This window comes from Thermobia domestica, chromosome 15, assembly GCF_964235325.1.
Source record: "Thermobia domestica chromosome 15, izTheDome1.hap1.1, whole genome shotgun sequence".
In the NCBI taxonomy this organism is placed as follows: Eukaryota; Metazoa; Arthropoda; class Insecta; order Zygentoma; family Lepismatidae; genus Thermobia; species Thermobia domestica.
The window spans coordinates 117,737,000-117,751,118 of NC_137468.1; the positions used below are offsets into that span (position 1 = coordinate 117,737,000).

Consider the following 14,119-nt stretch of genomic DNA (forward strand, 5'->3'; position numbering starts at 1 on the left):
GTTCTACAACCTTTGGCAATGAACTCATAATCCGCCAGATGGGACTAACAGTTGCTAGATACAAACCAATTATAAATTAAGATCACACTAAATTTGTACCGTATCGCTTGCACTTACGAGGAAGGTCCATAAACCGTGAGAGTTGAATTTTGATGAAAATTAGTGACAAGATTCAGTTCGAGTTGCTAAGTAACGTAGTAATAGTCACTCGATGCGCAAATGCTTCGTTGAGCTGCTACACCGATGCCATCTTGAAATCCTGTAGGCAATGTCCAAGAATACCCTTTTAGCACTAAAATGAAAAAGCTTTTGATATATCTGACTTCAGTATTGTAAACCAAGGTAAATCATCTATATGTGAGAGTACTTCCAGTGCATGACCGCCATCTTGAAAGGCGCCATATTGAATCATCGTCAAATATGATAAATGGCAAGGGGGTCATTTGGGGTATCAAATAGCACTAGAATTTATTCCTAAATTCATTTCTGTAACCAAAGTTTAGATATCTGTTTTCACTTCAGAGTTAAGAGCTCTCTCGCTCACAGGAACATACAAAAACTGAGCAAGTAAAATTTGTGATATGAAATGCGGTCGTGCCAACACTTGCATGATTTTAACTAATGCAATAGTAGTTATTTGATCTACAATAGCCACTATACCAATCAGATTGAGACTAGTAAGAGATATCGTTAATTAAATTGAAATGCCTGTAGTGAAAAATGGAATAGCAGCACTCTAACAAATTATACCTATTTCAAAATCGCTATATATATGAGTCTGTGTGTGTTGCGATTATGCATAGCATTTAAATGCTGTAATATAAGTTAGGTGGAACGGCACATATGGTTTTAAAGAATCTGTCTTGAAGTTATTAGCAAATTAATAGAAAAAAATAATATAAACTATTGCACATAAGCAAATATTAACCTACTAACCTTTTGCTCTTCAATTGTGATTATGGAGATCCAAAACGTAGTGATTGGCACACAGCATCATGGAGCAGTGCAAACACTTAACAAATGCACTTTTGTCACAATCTTCATGATCACAGACACTATTTTCTACTAGTCTTCAGAACATTTGTAAATGAATCAACTATTGCTCCTGTTACGTACTCAAATTTCTGCCATGAATATGCAAGCATGTCCTTTAGGACTGGCGCACAAAATTGATGATACACAACAGAATGCATTTTCTGTATGAAAATTCTGCCATATAACTTGTACACCGAACAAGTGAACACCTGCTACAATCAGTTATTTATCACAGTTTTGATATGAAAACTAGTCTTGCCCTTATTATAAGCAAGTGTTTTATCGTTAAAGGTGAAAAGATGCAGATATTTAATTATTTTATATTGAAGGGAAAAGGAAGAAAAAGGCTTGTTTTATGGATTGCAACTTGGAATTGAATCTTGTAATAATCTTTACTGCCACATATTCTTAGCAGTTGTGCATGCATTCTCTTATCAGTAATAGCAGAACAGACACAAGAAAAGTGACTTTTAAGTTTCCAGGTGTATCTTCTAAGAATTGGCTGTGAACTGATAATTTAAATATCCTTTATTGTTCAATGTGGCAGCAATAAATCGATTGTATTTAGAAAAACTGTCAATAAATACATTAAAGTATTTTAACTTCGTAATATGCACGGTAAATTATAGGTCGTGAAATATGAGTATTGGAAAGGAACGCAATATTCTGCAACAATGATGGTCTTTGCGTAAGGTTTCTAGATTGGAGAATAAAACTTAACACACTATAATGGACCACGTAAAATTGCCTAAAAGGGATTTTTGGTTTGATACAATTCAACGTCCCACAAACCTGCTACGCTAAAGGAGACGTGGACCTACTGATTATAGTGGAATCCGAACCATTTTGGTCGTTCAACTAATATGTACCAGTTTATATAATTTTTCTAATATATATCCGAACAATCCCTTTGGTATTCTCTACTTGTCAGTACTATTAGGCATGTGTTTCATCGACCAACAGTCTATTCCATCGCACTTTGAAATAGGTATAACTTGTAGCATGCTGATATTCCATTTTTCACTACAGAAATTTCAATTTAATTAACGATTTATCTTACTAGTCTCAAGATCTGATTGGTATAGTTGCTATTGTACTGCATTAACTATTGCATTAGTTAAAATCATGCAAGTGCTCGCACGACCGTGTTTCATGACACAAGTTAAACTCGCACAGTTTTTATATGTTCCTGTGGGTAAGAGGGCTCTTAACTCTGAAGTGAAAACAGATATCTAAATTTTGGTTACGGAAATGAGTTCAGGAGTAAATTCCAGTGCTATTTGATACCCCAAATGACCCCCTTGCCATTTATCATATTTGACGATGATTCAATATGGCGCCTTTCAAGATGACGGTCATGCATTGGAAGTACTCTCGCATATAGATGATCTACCTTGGTTTACAATACTGAAGTCAGATATATCAAAAGCTTTTTCATTTTTGTGCTAAAAGATATTCTTGGACATTGCCTACAGGATTTCAAGATGGCGTCGGTGTAGCAGCTCAACGAAGCATTTGCGCATCGAGTGACTATTACTACGTTACTTAGCAACTCGAACTGAATCTTGTCACTAATTTTCATCAAAATTCAACTCTCCCGTTTTATGCACCTTCCTCGTTAGACTTTTCTGCAGTTCGAATCAAAAATGAATCATGTTCGGGATACGAACATTTAGCTAAATTATTACATGAAAAACAGGCACAATTTATTACCAAAATTAATACCATAAGTCCATGTGATTTTAGAGAAGGATGCTCTCACCGACATAAAAGAATGATATTCAATATTCTTATGGGACTTACAAATTTAGCATTTAGTGGCTTCTCGCTATATGAGATTCATAAATTTAAAAAAAAACTATAAACCTCCTTAAAGATCAGAGAGAATATCTTAATTCACAGATTCAAGAAATTAAGGACAGTAAGTTTAGACTAACGCATATCGTTTCTAACTTTACAGTAGCAATTGAAAAATTCGGTTCCCAAACACATGATATTCTTCAGCTGATGTGTACTACAGCAACGAATGAACGATTTTTAATAACACTTTTAAACTTCCAGCTCATAGAGCAACACTTCAATTTAATAATACAAAGCACAAACAAACTCTATAAACCTCCTTAAAGATAAGACAGAATATCTTAATTCACAGATTCAAGAAATTAAGGACAGTAAGTTTAGACTAACCCATATCGTTTCTAACTTTACAGTAGCAATTGAAAAATTCGCTTCACAAACACATGATATTATTCAGCTGATATGTACTACAGCAACGAATGAACGATTTTTAATAACACTTTTAAACTTCCAGCTCATAGAGCAACACTTCGATTTAATAATACAAAGCATATTAGATAATAGAATTAATGATGTATTAATTAAGCCAACCCTTGCTAACGACATTATACAGGGTAACACAAATTTATGAGGCATTTTAATGGAACAGGGCTTAGAATTTTTTAATAAATGTTCAAAGGCATATCTGGGATCTTTTGATTCAAAGGAAGCAAATATAGATATCATATTACGAACTCCTATTTTACGGGACAGTAATTATCACTTTTTCTATGAAACATTTAATATTGGATTTTTGACAGACTCCTCATACCTTCGTCTGCAAACTCCCGAATTTGCCATATGGACGTCGTCAGGAAATTTGAATTCGATGTTTCACTTTGCCAAACGCACCGCGTGATAGAAATCCGTAAGTTTCAAACTCAGGCAAGATCTTAGAAAACGGATTGTCTGTAAAACATTATCTTCCATAACATAACAGCTAATTGTCACATTAAACCAGCACTATCAAAAGCAGAAGAACTTTACTTACATACTCCAAATGGGCTTCTACTCATAACAAGAAAATTAGTACGGATAGCTCGCCAAAGAAATCACATAGTTATTGCAGATGAAATGGACCAATCTCTAACTTACTTCTTTCCATACGAAGATTATGAATATATCAAAACAGAGACCCTCAACCTACCCACCAGACATACGGCCAATTTCACTATAGAATAACCCACATTTTCTACCAACTAAAATTTCAATTTTACTTTTAACTTACAAACCATTCAGCAAACTGTGACATCTATTCACGCTCTACTCCAACGAAAACGGAACAATTTACCAAATTATTTCTCAGACTTACATTTGCACCACCCCTTTCCATGGACCATTCTCATTATCTTTCGCATTATATTTATTCTTTTACTTGCTATAGGAATAACTTTACACTTCTTATATAAATGTTTACGAACACGCCAACAACAATAATATATTTTCTTTCCAGAAAAATGTTGCAGATTCTAATACCAAACATTCTCCTTTCCTTGGTTCTAATAATAATAATCTGTGCCTGATTTTTAGTAAGTCCCGCTATAAAGACAAATCGTCTAGACACATCATTATCTTTGGAAAGACTTACCTCATCGACACTTACTGACGATAAGAAATTGACAATCAGATAATTCAGATTGAAAATACCGAAAATTACATCAACGTAAATACCGACTTCAATAAACAACAAACTCGACGAGCACCAACCATTAAAAAACTACTGTACATTTATTAATTAAAGTTATGGCACTTTCTGCAAAGCTCTGACGGATGTGATAATGACAATTTGATCGTGCTTAGCCGGGACAGAAATATAGTGTTGTTATAAATATATATTATATATTTGCCAAAACAAGTGTGCTTTTTAGTGATTTTACAGTGTTTTACTGTGCCTTTAATAGTGATTTCAAGTGTATCAGTGTGTTAGTGGAACTAACTTTCCATTCATGACAAATGTATTTCTTTGTGAAAAATAATCTTGTAGATTAAGTTTTTTTTAGTGTGTGTGTGTGTGGGGGGGGTGTAAGGATGCCCACATTACAACACAAGCATATGCTTATAAACGACACGTGCTAATATTTACGATACACTAAAGAGAAAGACACGAAGAGAACCTAAAGGAGGCGAGCCACACGAAAGGAAGCGAAAGAAGACGAGCCACCTGAAGAGGACATATAAAAGAGGAACCACGGAGGAAGCGAGCATCAGTCGACTACTGATCACAACCTATTCTAATAACCCTGGAGGCTACTCTGAAGTGAAGGGGTTCTCCTGACTACAACTATACCCTGGAAGCTGCTATGAAGCGAAGGGGTATACCTTAAACATTACCGAACCTCAAGAAGGCTGCTTAAGCTCAGGTCTCCTAGAACCGCATTCTTGGACAACCCAGGAGAATGCTATGAAGCGAAAGGATTCCCGTACGAAACAGTCTAACCTTCAATCTTGGTCATAATAGAGACTTTGTTATAGGAACTCTTGTAAAACACAAAAGAACTATTTTATAATAAAATAGGTGAAGGACTAAATCTCGGTCCATTATTGACTCTACCGATAAAACATTTCAATATATACAGACTTCGTATATTTTATGTTGTATTGCTTGCGTGTAAAATTGAGTAAGACCTATATTTGAAACATTGGAAAATACATTAATGTAGAGGAGAAATGGCTAAGATTGAAATAGTACCCGCAAAATTTCCATAGCCATACTTACAATCTTTCTTTAAAGATCCGCACGGCTAAAAACAGGCTGAGAGTTTTGTTAAAATCCTCTCTCGCTAGTAACATAGTCAAACAGAGCACATACTCTTATTGGATTTCTTGTTATGGGCGCTATATAAACGCTTGTAACATTAGAATTATTATTATCAGGACATTTTACAAGTTTGTTAAATGAAAGAGAGGATGTTGTCTTGTGAAGTCGGTTGTGATCGTTGAATGCTTACGTTGTCAGATCTGAAGCCGTTCTTGGATTTACAGGTAAATCTTGCACATATGCCTATATATAGTCTATTTACAGTTATACCACTGTGAACTTACCTTTTATTGCTCTGTGGGGGAAAGGCGATGGGAAGACTGTGGTGAAGATTGATATTTATGTCAGATGATTTGTTCATTTCTTCATTTTGAAATATCGGAACTAATTAAATAATAGATATACACTTGCCAAATGTGAATGACTAAGAAGAGATTATTCCTATTAGTTGAGTATCCATGTCTAATAAAAGCCGCTGTTTTGTAAATATCAAAATATTAACTTACGTGTTGTAAAAAAATGGAGATAAATGGATTTTTGAACAAAATTGTGGCAATGATCCTATAGTTACTATAGCTAGAGTAACAACAATGGAACACTTTTTCGTACAATTTTAATGATTTTTTTTAAAAATAAGAAATTTTGTAATTTTTGCTATGTTTGATGTATGATACTTCTTAAGGGGTATTAAATAAACATCTATGTACAGTATATAAGAGAAAAGTATAGTACAAATCTCAGTTTGATGTTTGTAAACGATATTTCAAATTTTCAAATGAATTTTTAAAAGTTGTACGGAAAAGGCGTGTTTATGCTACTCTCAGTCATTTATTTGTAAACTAAATACTTAATCAACTTCAATCATAAAACACATTGTTTTAATTTGTTACTTCCATGTTAATGTTGAATGAGTTACACCTTGAAAAAAGCTTACAGTATTAAAATAAGAAGCGTTATTTTTGAAAATAAAAGCAAATTGATTTTCAATAACGAATAAAAATAACATATACTTTTAATCCTTAACTAGTGTGGTACGGGTCAGATCGCTGTAACGAGTAAGACCTTAGATATGTATTTTTTATTGTTCACGCTGCTTAGTTGCATCAAGGAGTAGCTGCATTCTTTTCAGTGTTGTCTGAGAAAGAGTTGTCCGTGAAAGCGTGAATTATCCCGTTGTGTAGTTATAACGCGCTCGAGTCTTCAAGACGCATACCACACGGTTAGTGTTACAATTTTTGTTCCGACGTATTCTACCGTTTGATAAATTTTCGAACTCGGTCTTTTTTTATTAACCATTCTACTTTGACTAAGGTGTGTGCCCAGTGTCATACATGATTCTGTACATTACATTTTCAGGATATAGCATGCAGTTCACAAAAGGATAGTGTTAGAGGAAACTTATTCGGATATCAGTGAATTTGAAAGTGATGTTTCTGGTCGTGAAGATAATCAGGAAGAGAGTGAACACGATACCGGCAGTGGACAATCGAATCATGTTAGAAGCGCAAACGACCAATTTGTGGAACTCCAACTTAAAGTTCGTGTAAACTGTCATGTAGAATGAGGCGTGCCGTACGGACATGAACTAAACAGTAGATTAGTTTCTTTCTAAGTGTCTGTATTCAGAACATGTTTAGAACATAATTAACGAAAAAAAATATTATAAATAATACTTTTCAAATAACAAAACAAATACGATACTAAAATTTGCTACTGTGAAAATGTAAATCCAGCGTTGATATATTTTCCTAAAATTTATATTGTAATTTACTATTGATTAAATACACACAAATGGTGCGAAAAGTGTGAATAAACATTAAAAGATATTTTCACGTTGTTCGCCTTTTATATTTAGTATGATAAGCTTAAATATTTTGGGGTACGCAACCGGTGTCTGCACCGGTTGCGTACCAGACATCCACCACACTAGTTAAGGGTTAAAAGAAGAAGAAAAATAATATAAGTGTTAAACACGAAACTGATTATCATAATTGAATTAAGAATAAGTACAATACGTAGGACCATGTCTCTGCATGCTCATTATTTACTTTTCGGATGGAAGTGTCAGCTATTCTATTTTCTATTTTCGGATAACAATGAAGTAAATTAAATATTATATAACCTATTCTTTATAGTTGTATCACGGAAAAAGACTGAACAGCTTGAAATGATTATTGACACTTATATAGTACCGTAATTAAGCTAGATTTCTATCATGCCATTTTGACCAATGGGAGTTTTAAAATATATGCCGAAAGTAGAGTATTTTATCATTACACTTTCAATCAAATGCCTGAGTGGCAACTGTGTTCAAATACTTTTCTAAATATATTCTTACCATACGAAGGACGGGTATTTCTGTTAATATATTACTAAGAATAAGATCGCCTTTTCTGTTACAATTATAATGGTAAGGGGACTTAACTAATTTTAGTAAAGTTTGAACATAGCTAGTACTTAACTTGGATTGTTTTCGTCATCTTAATTTATTAAAACACGTCTTCTAGGGGGAAGAGGGGAGAAGGAGTTTTAATGTATGCCAAAAGTACAATATCTCAGAGGCACTCATGTTAGGGAGATGAATCTTGGTATATGACCTTTATTAAAGACAAGCAGACATGAGCCCCAACATTTTCGGAATTTCCGTTTTCAAGGGGAAGAAGAAGTGCAATTTTTATTTTTCCCAATATATATAAATCACACCGAGATATAATTCACCTTCCAATATATATAATTTCCAATATATATCATTCCCTCATTTTTCCCAATATATATAATTCACCTCAGAATATTCTTCATTGTGTTTAAAATTTTAAATTAAAATTTAATTTAAAAACCTCCAATGTGGGAGACAGCGAAAGAAACATTTATTCCGACAAGAGTCTAATACAACCATCTAAAAGCCCTATAATTTAAATGCAAATGTATAAATTTGTGATATTAAAACTGTGGTCCGTAAACCATAAGTATTTCTTGAATTCCATGCTTCCGGTCCTCTTAAACATTAGTCCGAAAAGAACAAAGTAAATTTCAAGTGACCTGTGTATCACATAGAATGCTAAAAATGTCAAACAGTTATTGATACTACTGTGGTATTATAAATATTGTTCATTACCTTCAAAATCGTTCACCTCTGGCGCGTAATGGGTCTAAGGTTCGATCTTAGTCCGCCAAGTGGTTATTATGGTCATTCTCCGAGCCTGAAAAGAAATCAAAATAAAATGCGTAATATACAAGTGTCACTTATTCACTTTCTCAAATAAACGAAAACAGGTATTTCAAAGATAAAGTTGCATATCGATAGTCACATATTAATGATTGCAAGAACACAGTTTTACTCGTAATGCAAAGAAACAAACTACATGGAAGTTCGTTGAGATTGTAATACTGTAAATGATGGATGCGTTAATTATCCAATAATACTTTTCGGCAAAGTGGATAACACACTTTGAACAGATTGAATATAATCTAGCCAAATGTATTGTCAGAAAACAACCCAAGAAACATACAGGTCCATTTCGCGTTTATAGAGCGCCATAACAAGAAATCCAATAAGAGTATGTGCTCTGTTTGACTACGTTACTTGCAAAAGAGGATTTTAACATCAAAACTCTCTCCTGTTTTTACTTGTGCGTATCTTTAAAAAAAGGTTGTAAGTATGGCTATGGAAATTTTGCGGTTACTATTTCAATCTTAGCCATTACTCCTCTACATTAATGTATTTACCATTGTTTCAAATATAGGTCTTACTCAATTTTACACACAAACAATGCAACATAAAATATACGAAATCTACATATATTTAAATGTTTTACCGATAGAGTTATAATGGACCGAGATTTAGCCCTTCACATATTTCATTATAAAATAGTTCTTTTGTGTTTTACAAGAGTTTTTATAACAAAGTCTCTATTATGACCAAGATTGAAGGTTAGATTGTTTCGTACGGGAAACCCTATCGCTTCATAGCAGCCCCCAGGTTGTCCAAGAATGCGGTTCTAAGAAACCTCAGCTCACAGCAGAATTCTTGAGGTTCGGTAATTTTAAAGTATACCCCTTCGCTTCATAGCAGCTTCCAGGGTATAGTTTAGTCAGCAGAACCCCTTCGCTTCTGAGTAACCTCCAGGATTATAAGAATAGGTTGTAATCAATAGTCGACTGATGCTCGCTTTTTCCGTGCTTCCCCTTTTATATGTCCTCTTCGTGTGGCTCGTCTCCTTTCGGTTCCCTTCGCGTCTTCCTCTTTAGTGTATCGTCTGCTTATTTGTAAATATTAGCACGTGTCGTTTATGATAATGTGCTTGTGTTGTGAAGTGGGGATACCTACACCCCACACACACTCAAAAAAAAAAAAAAAAAAAAAAAACATAATCTGCAAGATTATTTTTGAGAAAGAAATACATTCGTCATGAATGGAAAGTTAGTTTCACTAAAACACTTCTACACTTGAAATCACTATTAAAGGCACAGTAAAACACTGTAAAATCACTAAAAAATAGACTTGTTTTTACAAATATATATATATATATATATATATATATATATATATATATATATATATATATATATATATATATATATATATATATATATACAGATGGTGTTCAGAAAAATGGAAACACCTGTAGTTGGCAACACGTCAGATGTATGGGTTGGCACCAGACCGCTGGTGGTGGTGTGTTAGGTCAGTCTCCATACTACGTCAGGCGCAGTGGAACAGCAGTGTCCAGTGGCTGCAGCAGACGGAGGTAGTGTAAAATGGGAGACCTCTCTGATTTTCAAAGAGGGCAAATTGTTGGTGCGCGGTTATGTAGAGTGAGTGTGACGGCAGTGGCCACTGTGTTGGGTGTGTCGCGTGGGACAGTGTCGAAGGTGATGACGGACTACACAACACACGGGAAAACCACATCGCGGAAGCGGAATAGTGGGCGGAAGAAAATCATGAGTGACAGGTCACGCCGAGTATTAAACCGCATTGTCACGCAGAACCGTCGTGCCACTGGGGAGCAAGAGACGGAGGAACTCAATCTGCACCTCCCCCACCCTGTTTCGACAATCACAGTCCGCCGCGAATTACATGACATGAACTTACGGGGTATTGTTGCACGGGCCAAACCGCTCATCAGGGACCATAACGCTTTCGCACGCCGCAAATAGTGCCGCGAGCCAGGCTAAGCAGGACCAAATTGCCATGATCACGTCCGCCAGACGGCGTAGAAAGTGTCATAACTGTAATTAATAAATGTACAATAGTTCTTTAATGGTTTGTGCTGGTCGAGTTTGTTGTTTATTGAAGTCGGTATTTATATTGATGTAATTTTCGGCATTTTCAGTCTGAATTATCTGATTATCAATTTCATGTATAGACGATTTGTTAAGCTTTTGTCTTTATAACAGGACTTATGAAAAATCAGGCACAAATAGATTGTTATTATTAGAACTTAGGAAAGGAGAATGTTTGGTATTAGAATCTGCAACATTTTTCTGGAAAGAAAATATATTATTGTTGTTGGCGTTTTCGTAAACATTTATATAAGAAGTGTAAAGTTATTCCTATAGCAAGTAAAAGAATAAATATAATGCGAGAGATAATGAGAATCGTCCATGGATAGGGGTGGTGCAAATGTAAGTCTGAGAAATGATTTGGTAAGTTGTTCCGTTTTCGTTGGAGTAGAGCGTGAATAGATGTCACAGTTTGCTGAATGGTTTGTAAGTTAAAAGTAAAATTGAAATTATAGTTCGTAGAAAGTGTGCGATATTCTATAGTGAAATTGGCTGTATCTCTGGTGGGTAGGTTGAGGGTCTCTGTTTTGATATATTCATAATCTTCGTATGGAAAGAAGTAAGTTAGAGATTGGTCCATTTCATCTGCAATAGCTATGTGATTTCTTTGGCGAGCTATCCGTACTAATTTTCTTGTTATGAGTAGAAGCCCATTTGGAGTATGTAAGTAAAGTTCTTCTGCTTTTGATAGTGCTGGTTTAATGTGACAATTAGCTGTTATGTTATGGAAGATAAGGTTTTACAAACAATCCGTTTTCTGAGATCTTGCATGAATTTGAAACTTACAGATTTCTGTCATGCGTTGCGTCAGCTTTAGAATGGAGAGGAGAAGTTTTATCACTTTCCGACCAGGAAGGTTTCCTCCTTTGGCTTCAGGTATATAATTTTAGTAAGGAAAGGTAAAAGCGTCTCTTGGGCCGATTGTCTATAAATAAGAATGGAGGCAATTCATATCAAATTTATTTTGAAGTATAAATTCTTCGTTTGAGGACACATCATCTCGGCACTTTTGATGGTAGATGCCTCAGTCGTGGCGCAGTAGTTTACAGGAAATGTTAGGCCCTTTAGAAATTAGTTTTTAACAGAACTCAGATAAGTGATTCTGGGTAGGAGTTTCAGTGCTCTAATGGGACCCTGTACTGTAGGGACAATTCATGAGCAGGTTTTCCTCTTGATTTAGAGAATTAGCTAGAAAAAAATTGATATCTTATTTTGAATCCTATTCCTGTTATGGATATTGGGTTTTCTTGTGATTTTTGAGGGTATTTAAGCTTTCGATTAAAGTTTGGTTTTATTGAAACCAATTGTAGATAAATTGATATTGAATACTAGGTTTTGGGTTCGAGTTACAGGAAGGTAGGTGACGTATACGGCTCGCTGGATAGATTGTGACAGGTTTGTTTCGTAGTGAGGAACATAATTTCCCGATGTGAGGAAAATTTCCCAAATGACATCAAAAGTGTCCTTTTAAACTCCACTTCGATAGCATCCTCGTTTAGTAGCACAGTCTGTTAGACTGTGCTACAAGTAGACATTATGCCCGGTTTTGGATAAATGCTGAAGAACGCTTTAGAATTAAGAGCATACTGAAAGGCGTGTAAGTGTATGCAAAGAAATTATGCTTACAGAGCTGAATATCAAGGAATTGTTGGAATACTGTAATTAGCGTATGTTTATTGATTATAATTTAAAGAATAGGAACTGTCTCTCCGGAGGGAGTTATAGTTCAACAACGTGCCTTTCGAGATCTATTATAGGTCTTGAATTAACTGCAATTAAAAAGAAAAAAATTAACTGAATTTTCTTAGAAAAGAAAGTTTTGAGTGGAAAGAACACGAGGCTTTTAATTAACAGAAAATGTACTCGTAAAATTTGCTTTAATAATTATATCATACATACAGCCATACCTAGATATCCTCTGAGTTAACAGAATATCTAACAAGTTTATATAAATAAATAAATAAATAAATAAATATATATATATTCAACAACATGCAGGCTTTTCTATATGATCTACAATTTTGCTTGCATAATATTTAGCATTCGGCAAGTTGTGTTTGTCGTGTTGCATAATCAAGAGTTCAAATTTCTCGAACGATGCACGGTTATTTACTATAGCCCGAAAGATGAAGGATTATTTATATCTCCTCGGGAGGACTAAAGGCATCACACTTATTTGATACACATACATACTAAGGGAACAAGAATATAATTAGAGAAGGTAGATACTAAATGACATAGCAATTTAAAGGTGAAATGTTACGCACCTATTCAAGAATCTTGTGTTTCAGCATATAAGGAAGAATGTTTCTGTTAACTGTCAATACCTTGCTTTTCATTGCAATTTATTTTAGTACAAACCATGGCTTAATTTATCACAGAATTGTTCGTAATATTTGTCATCTTATGTTCGAGATTTTCAAGTATTAATATATTCATTTTCCATTTATTTATGTAATGAAACATAATGACATAGTGATATTTTGAACTAAGCGCTCTGTTTTGTTTAGAAATAAAGATGGGTATTTTATTTCTAAAGAAAAATAAATATAATTAGTTCCAGAAATAAAGATAATAGAAGCCAATGTACTGACCATATACCAAATAATTTAAACCCTTCATTATGACTATAATGAAAGAAAACTTGATTTATTATTAAGCTGTAAACCTATTAGAAGTTTTATAAATTGAAAAACCTAGTGTAGTCATTATACCTGAAAAATCCTACTTTTTTCTCTTTACTTGAAAAAAATAGAAAGAAAGAAAGAAAAGAAAGTCGAATCACACCTACACTTGAAATCATACATCACATTTCTCTTTTCGCTGTTGTTCTGTCTGATGAATAAGAGAAAGGCGTAATGAAGAATGGAACGCCAATCATGTGGGTGTGAGTCTTGTATGGATCCATTAAGCCAAGGAGTAATATGTAACGGAGTTCATGTATTTTTTTTAATATGTAGCTAATAGCTGTCAATTTTATTAAGCTGTGAAGAGCATAGTTCTCTTTTACTCTGTTTGTTAAGTTTTTTGATACTTCTACAGTATCCTGTGTGAACTGTAAAAAGAAAGATAATACATTTATCGATTTCGTTAGGAATTCGGGCTTTAAAACCCTTAAAACATTTAATTAAATTGCGAGTTGTTTTTTTTCTAAAATGTAGTTTTGCTGATTTAATTCTCATAGTAACTGGCAAGAAACACTATCTC

The 14,119-nt window shown here is 34.2% G+C and overlaps 1 long non-coding RNA gene across 1 annotated transcript in view; it reads right to left on the bottom strand.

The window, feature by feature from the left end:
• The window catches only part of LOC145671895 (uncharacterized), a 33,628-nt gene extending 19,827 nt beyond the window's left edge, over positions 1-13,801 (bottom strand). The window contains exons 1-2 of the long non-coding RNA XR_014128561.1: positions 13,704-13,801; positions 8,745-8,829 (exon numbers count right to left, since the gene is read on the bottom strand). This is a non-coding gene — a long non-coding RNA (uncharacterized LOC145671895). The remainder of the gene's footprint in view (positions 1-8,744; positions 8,830-13,703) is intronic.
• Positions 13,802-14,119: the final 318 nt, after the last annotated feature.